Genomic DNA, 8,998 nt, shown 5'->3' with positions numbered 1-8,998 from the left:
CAGTTATGCCAGTGACATGGCCTGCAGGACTACTTCCGATCCTGACTAAGGAGGAAATTGACGGGGAGGGAGTTGACGGTGTGGTTTGCAGGCGCTTGGATACAACAGGACAATGGGATTTAGGTGTCCCTGGACTGCTTACGGTCTTAGCCAAAGTTTCTGAACTTGACAGTAACTTATTATGAACACGCTGCAGGTGCCATATAAGGGAGGATGTTCCTAGGTGGTTAACGTCCCTACCCCTACTTATTCCACCTTTACATATGGTACATATGGCAAGACAGTTGTTGTCCGGATTTGGATAGAAATATTGCCAGACCAAAGAGGTGGAATGTTTGGTCTTCTGCCCAGGCATGACCGTGATGGGCTTTTTCATCCCACGGACAACAACTATCTCCCCCGGAGCCTGATTTAAACAAACCACATCACCATCAGAATCCTCCTCGCCAACTTCCTCCTCAGCAACAGCTACACCAGTATCCTCATCCTGTTGTACTTCAACAGTGACATCTTCAATTTGCATATCAGCAAGTGGACTGTGGGTGCTCCTTTCAGCACTTGCAGGGGGCGTGCAAATGGTGGAAAGAGCCACCTCTTCCCGTCCAGTGCTGGGAAGGTCAGGCATCGCAACCACCACCACACTTGGACTCTCCTTGGGGATTTGTGATATCTTCTTAGAAAGCACAGTTCTTCGCTGTGCTTTTGCCAGCTTAACTCTTTTGATTTTTTTAGTGGGAGGAGGGCTTCCATCGTCATGTGAAGCTGAACCACTAGTCATGAACCTTAGCTGTTCCTTGCCACTCCGTGTCGTAAATGGCATATTGGCAAGTTTACGTTTCTCTTCAGATGATTTAAATGTTTTTTTCAAGGTCATTTTCCTGAACTTTGTCATTTGGGATTGTATGTGCCCTCTACTATGACATTGGGCATCGGCCTTGGCAGACGACGTTGATGGCATGTTATCGTCTATGTCATGACTAGTGGCAGCAGCTTCAGCACTAGGAGGAAGTGGTTCTTGATCTTTCTCTATTTTATTTTTATCGGAGAAAGTTTGGTCCTCCATTTATGTTATATCGATTTGATATATACGTGCGGCTAAACACAGAAAATATTTTTTTATTTTTGCTGGAGAGTAGTGCACTTTGTGGGTTACACCACCCTTTAAGAAATGAGCCAGCCGGCTCTTTACTTATGGGACACAGGCGCACACTTGGCGCTGCTCCTTTGTTGATGCACGTGCGGCTACTGCGCACACAATTCATAAACACAGAAAATATTTTGTTATTTGGTTTGGAGTGTACTTTGGGGGTTACAGCACCCTTTAACGGTCAAGCCAGCCGGCCCTTTACTTATGACACAGGCGCACGCTTAGCACTACTTTGTTGATGCACGTGCGGCTACTGCACACACAATTCACAAACACAGAAAAAATATTTTGTTATTTGGTTTGGAGTGTACTTTGGGGGTTACAGCACCCTTTAACGGTCAAGCCAGCCGGACCTTTACTTATGACACAGGCGCACGCTTGGCACTACTTTGTTGATGCACGTGCGGCTACTGCGCACACAATTCACAAACACAGAAAATATTTTGTTTTTTGGTTTGGAGTGTACTTTGGGGGTTACAGCACCCTTTAACGGTCAAGCCAGCTGGCCCTTTACTTATGACACAGGCGCACGCTTGGCACTACTTTGTTGATGCACGTGCGGCTACTGCTCACACAATTCACAAACACAGAAAATATTTTGTTATTTGGTTTGGAGTGTACTTTGGGGGTTACAGCACCCTTTAACGGTCAATCCAGCCGGCCCTTTACTTATGACACAGGCGCACGCTTGGCACTACTTTGTTGATGCACGTGCGGCTACTGCGCACACAATTCACAAACACAGAAAATATTTTGTTATTTGGTTTGGAGTGTACTTTGGGGGTTACAGCACCCTTTAACGTACAAGCCAGCCGGCCCTTTACTTATGACACAGGCGCACGCTTGGCACTACTTTGTTGATGCACGTGCGGCTACTGCGCATACAATTCACAAACACAGAAAAAATATTTTTTTTTTTAGCACTTGGGGGGAGCTCCCCTGACGGACAGAGCACCCCCTGGACAAAACTACAGCACCCCTTTAGGACTGGGACACTGCACAGGACTTTGGAGTGGACACAGCACCTAGGACAACTGACTGCACAACACAGTCCAGCCAGCCCCTATGGACTTTGAAGTAGTGGACACTGCCCCTATGGACAACAACAGCACAACACAGCACAACACTACTCTGCACTACACTACACTACACTACACAGCCCAGCCAGCCCTAACTCCCACCCTCCCTCTTCACTGTCCACAGCCGAGTGAGAAAATGGCGCCGACACGGGTACCTTATATAGGATCCAAAACCCGCGAGACCCGGAAGGCGGGATGATGATGTTTTGCCTCGATTTCAGATCCGAGTCAGGCGGGAAAAGTCGAGCCTGACTCGGATCGGCCTCGGATTGGGGGGGGCTCGGGGGGGTTCGGATTTCAGAAATCCGAATCCGCTCACCCCTAATATATATGCACACGAGGATGAGTCACAAATTATATTTATGATAATAATCTCCCTCCTCCCTTCTGTATGCTGTGTGCAATGTCTCTGGGTGCTCAGACTCTGCAGCACCGAGGCCAGCTACAACCTTGGGAGCCGGTAGAGCTGTGCCCCTAGTCCCCCCCCTGTCACTCTACCTGGGTCCAAAGTGCAGCACCTATCGGGGATTTTTATTCACCACTGCATAGGCAGTGAAAAAAAATCCCCGATAATTTGGTGGGTAACGGGTACCCCGAACTTTTAACAGATCTGTGTGTTAACATCCGTAGTAACACCCGTTAACCTGTGTCAACACTCATTAACATGTCAATTTAACAGGTTTTAACAAAGGTATCAGGTGAAAAAGGGAGCCTAATTGAATAGCCTCAGGCGATAAAGGCCGAGGCTACCTCCCTTTTTCATCTGTGAAAGCTTTTCAGGGCTAATTGAATTCTCCCCCTTAGTTAGCTTCATACTGGTGTCTGCTGGGGGTGTGTCCACTATGGGGCCTGTGGGTGATGAGGACCCAGCAATGCCCTCCTCTGAGGTACCTGCAAATGTGCACTGCCATTTCCATCCCTGGGGGTGTGTACATTTTTTTCTGTTTTATATATTTTTAAGTGATCACTTTTCCTGTATAAGGTCCAAATTATGAAAATGCATAATAACTGCAAGTTGCCCTTTTACCGCAGGTCTTTGCTGGGAATGAATTAAAGAAGTCAGTGATTTGTATTATATTACGTTCTATTTTTTTTTCCTTTAAAACTTTATTTTTGGAAAAGAATTTCTAATCTTACATAGATGTTATTAGACCATTTAATTTGCGAATGTAACAGATAAACTCATGTGTGCTGTAGATGGAAGATTTCCATATACACAGAGACTCAGTCAGGCTCTTTGGTCATCCCAACATTAATGCTGATCTGTATCCACATGTGAATGGTTGGAATCAGATTTGGATCTGGACCATTTAGAGTTTGCACAATCTCCAAACAGCCAAATCTATCAACGTGACAGCAAACATGTATGGTAATATAGGATATAAATCTGCTTGCTTGGTGATCAGGCAAAGGGTATGAATATGAAGTTAGACAAGTGGCTTCTCTTGTCCCGAAGCGCCCCATATCATGTTTGAGGTCGGTTTTTTCCGTTCACCTTTCACATTTGCATTAAAGTTATGGCTTTCATAGAAATTTGTATCTCTAGTATTTAAATAAGATATTTTAAATAATGGAAATTCTTTTTAACATTTCAATACAAATTGTGAACACAATGTACCCAAAGTTCACAGTTCGCATTTGACATTCACTTTCAAGGTTCGCCTTTCAACTAAAGAAAAACAATTAAAATGTATCAATTTAAGCTTGAACATGGAAGGACCTGTTCAACTTCCTGGCATTCAGCACATTTTTTTAAATCAATTAAGAGTTTGAGAAATTTCGGGGGGAAAAAAACCTATTCTGCAAACCAGTTTGAGAAACAATAACCGGCTGGATGAAGCTTGTCTATCAGCCATCTATGTACTATAAAGCATTGTAAATATAATAATCAGCTGCTGTATAAGTATTAGCTGCTAATCTGCAGCCTGTTCTTACAGTACCGTATAATTTCCTCCCCATCCATACACTATCCTCTTCTGTCCTCCACTCCCCCCTCTTCGTTGTTATGTTGTGGCTCTTTAGTAAATGGGTTATTAAAATTTTCTAGTGTCTATTAACGCAATATGGAATCTCTATTAAATGCATGACTATTATTTTTTTGTGGGGGTTTATTGGTGGAAATAAGGGTATGCAGTCGGGAATCCGGCGGACCTAATCCCGACAGCCGGCTTCCCGATTGCTTAATCCTGGCGAGGGTTAAATGACAGGCCTCTAAATCAAGACGCCTGTCATTTTACTGACACCGGGAGACCGTTGCCCGGCATCCTGATCGAAGGGACGCCAGGCACCCAGTGCGGATAGCCCCGGGGGGGGGAGGATTAGATTTAGGGTTCCCGGGGGGGATTTAGGGTTAGGCACCCCCCCGGGAGATTAGGTATAGGCTAGGGGATGGGGGTTAGACTTAGGCACCCCCCCGGGGGACTTAGGCTTAGGCAGCGGGGAAGGGGGGTTAGACTTAGGCACTTAGAGGGGGGATTAGGGTTAGGCACTGGGGGGGAAGGGTAGTGTTAGGCACCCCTAAGGGAGGTTTAGGGTTAGGGCAGGGCTTGACAAATTTTTCTAAAATCTAGGAGCCAGGATGAAAGTGTAGGAGCCAGACCACCGTTCCCCAAAAAAATTACAGGAGTGAGTGAGGAGCACAGCTCTGTGTGTTATGCAACTGTTATACACACTATACTAGTCCACAAAATGGTCACAGTTGAATGGATACAGTAAAATGGAGGCCCCTTCACTGCTCTGCACAGCTCCCCTGCTCCACCCCCCACCCTCTAGTAATAACGGACCATATTTCACATAAACTAATGGTGCCAGAAAGTACAACAAAACCCCCCTCCCCTCGTGGTCACACCACTATCCCTCTGAAGCTGCTCAGCAATCCCTGGCCATGCATAGACCCTACTACCGGAGCTCTATGCAGCCAGAGATAGGAGACAGTAGACAGCCGGGACGTACAGGAGGATCAGCGTAGACTGGGACAGACAGGGACCACAGCAGGCCAAGATGGAGAGGAGTTGTCAGTGTAGGCTGGGTCAGAAACAGGCACAGCAGTCACCGCAGGTGTCACTCAGCACATGCACTCCTGCGCAATACTATAGGCATGAATCTCCCCAGGAGCTGATAAGGATCTGCTTCCTCCCTCACTGCAAAATCTAGTAGCCAGGCAGCAAAATCTGGTAGCCATGGCGACCTGGCTCCCAGGATTTGTCGAGCCCTGGGTTAGTGGGTAGAATTAGGTTAGACAATACTTACCTTGGACGATCAGGATTTCCTCCTCTGCCGGGATGCCTCTGTCGGGATTCCAACCGCCGGGCATGGGTCCGGCGGTAAATCATGCTGATTCCGAAATAAGCATATAAATAGGCATATTAATTAAGTGTGAATGCTACTGATTTAATGTATTGGAATTTTTGGGTTTATCGATTAAATGTGAAGTTTAATATCAGGCGGGATAGAAGTAGGGGCGTATTAAGAGCGGAGGGGGCCCATGTTCATTCCCCATCTGGGGCCCCCTCCTCTCTTCCCGGCGGCTGGCAGGGCACTGATGAAGCAGTAGACTCTGGGCACTAGTCTGTCTCCAGAGTCTACTGCACATGTGTAGGTCTCCAGTGAAATGGCGCAGCCATTTTCCCAGCGATTTCCCTACGGTGCATAAGCAAAATGCTGTAAAAATGGCAGGCGTGGCCATTTTACAGGGGTTTTGTGTAGCGCTGCTACAGCCAATGTGGGACTCCAGAGAGGAAACTATAAAAAAATATGGGTGCAGGTTGTGCGGTGTTGGACCGCCTGGACCCAGGGGCCTGTGGACACAGCACACCCTGCACCCATTATAGATACACCCCTGGATAGGAGGCCTTTTATTTAATCTTGGAGCTTTTAGGGACATGGGTTTAAGTATTAATGTGGTTGCTTTTATTTTATGCAGGGGCTGGTTTACAGGTGGAATGACTAGAATGTTCACTATCGGTCTCACAATAAAGGGACGTGGACTCAAATGAAAAGATTATCTTATGAATAAATTACGTTAACATAATTACAGGATTAGGGACAGCAAAACCAACTGCTGTTTTCCTATAAAAATTTCCAAGGCACACCATAAGCCCTTCCCCCTCAAAAGGAAAGACAAGCATATTGCTCCCAGTCCCCACAGAGTTAAATAACATTGCTCCCACAGAGGAAATAATACTGTTTCCCACAGAGATAAATAACATTGCTCCCCACAGAGATAAATAACATTGCTACCCACAGAGGTAATAACACTGCTCACCACCGAGATAAATAACATTGCTCCCCACCGAGATATATAACATTGCTCCCCACAGAGATATATAACATTGCTCCCCACAGAGATAAATAACATTGCTCCCCAATGAGGAAATAACATTGCTCCCCACAGAGATAAATAACATTGCTCCCCACAGAGATAAATAACATTGCTCCCCACAGAGATATATAACATTGCTCCCCACAGAGATAAATAATATTGCTCCCCACAGAGATAAATAACATTGCTTCCCACAGAGGAAATAACATTGTACACCACAGAGATAAATAACATTGCTCCCCACAGAGATAAATGACATTGCTCCCTACAGAGGAAATAACAATGTTCCCCACAGAGATAAATAATATTGCTCCTCACAGAGATAGATAACATTGCTCCACACAGAGGTAATAACATTGCTCCCCACAGAGATAAATAACTTTGCTCCCCACAGAGATAAACAACATTGCTCCCCAAAGAGATAAATAGCACTGCTCCCCACAGAGATAAATAACATTGCTCCCAACTGAGGTAATAACATTGCTCCCCACAGAGATAAATAACATTGCTCCCCACAGAGATAAATAACTGCTCCCCACAAAGGTAACAACATTGCTCCCCACCGAGATAAATAACATTGCTCCCCACAGAGATAAACAACATTGCTCCCCTCAGAGATAAATAGCACTGCTCCCCACAGAGATAAATAACATTGCTTCCCACAGAGGTAATAACATTGCTCCCCACAGAGATAAATAACATTGCTCCCCACAGAGATAAATAACATTGCTCCCCACTGAGATATATAACATTGCTCCCCATAGAGATAAATAACATTGCTCCCCACAGAAATAAATAATATTGCTCCCTACAGAAATAAATAACATTGCTCCCCACAGAGATAAATAACATTGCTCCCCACAGCAGTAATAACATTGCTTCCCACACAGATAAATAATATTGCTCCTCACAGAGATAGATAACATTGCTCCCCAGAGAGGTAATAACATTGCTCCCCACAGAGGTGATAACATTGCTACCCACACAGGTAATAACATTGCTCCCCACAGAGATAAATAACATTGCTCCCCACAGAGATAAACAACATTGCTCCCCACAGAGATAAATAATATTGCTCCACACAGAGATAGATAACATTGCTCCCCACAGAGGTAACAACATTGCTCCCCACAGATATAAATAGCATTGCTCCCCACATAGATAAATGACATTGCTCCCCACAGAGATAAATAACACTGCTCCCCAGAGATAAATAACACTGCTGCCCACAGAGATAAATAACATTGCTCCCCACAGAGATAAATAACATTGCTCCCCACAGAGGATATAACATTGTTCCCACAGAGATAAATAACATAGCTTCCCACAGAGACAAATAACTTTGCACCAGACAGAGATAAATAAACATTGCTCCACACAGAGGAAATAACATTGCTCCCCACAGAGATAAATAACATTGCTCCCCACCAAAGAAATAACATTGCTCCCCACAGAGATAAATAACAGTGCTCCACACCAAGGAAATAACATTGCTCCCCACAGAGATAAATAACATTCCTCCCCACAGAGATAAATAATATTGCTCCCCACAGAGATAAATAATATAGCTCCCCACAGAGATAAATAACATTGCTCCCCACAGAGATACATAAACATTGCTTCCCACAGAGGAAATAACATTGTTCCCCACAAAGATAAATAATATTGCTTCCCACAGAGATAGATAACATTGCTCCCCACAGAGATAACAATGTTGCTCCCCACAGATATAAATAGCATTTCTCCCCACATAGATAAATGACATTGCTCCCCACAGAGATAAATAACATTGCTCCCCACAGAGATAAATAACATTGCTCCCCACAGAGGATACATAAACATTGCTTCCCACAGAGGAAACAACATTGCTCCCCACAGAGATAAATAATATTGCTCCCCACAGAGATAGATAACATTGCTCCCCACAGAGGTAACAACATTGCTCCCCACAGATATAAATAGCATTGCTCCCCACATAGATAAATGACATTGCTCCCCAGAGATAAATAACATTGCTCCCCACAGAGATACATAAACATTGCTTCCCACAGAGGAAATAACATTGTTCCCCACAAAGATAAATAATATTGCTTCCAACAGAGATAGATAACATTGCTCCCCACAGAGGTAACAACGTTGCTCCCCACAGATATAAATAGCATTTCTCCCTACATAGAGAAATGACATTGCTCCCCACAGAGATAAATAACATTGCTCCCCATAGAGATAAATAACATTGCTCCCCACAGAGGATACATAAACATTGCTTTCCACAGAGGAAACAACATTGCTCCCCACAGAGATAAATAATATTGCTCCCCACAGAGATAGATAACATTGCTCCCCACCAAAGTAAATAACATAGCTTCCCACAGAGACAAATAACTTTGCACCAGACAGAGATAAATAAACATTGCTCCACACAGAGGAAATAACATTGCTCCCCACAGA

This window comes from Taudactylus pleione, unplaced genomic scaffold (assembly GCF_031769625.1).
Source record: "Taudactylus pleione unplaced genomic scaffold, aTauple2 ptg000556l, whole genome shotgun sequence".
Lineage (NCBI taxonomy): Eukaryota > Metazoa > Chordata > Amphibia > Anura > Myobatrachidae > Taudactylus > Taudactylus pleione.
The sequence above is the reverse complement of the archived record's forward strand: the minus strand, read 5'-3'. Positions refer to the sequence as shown.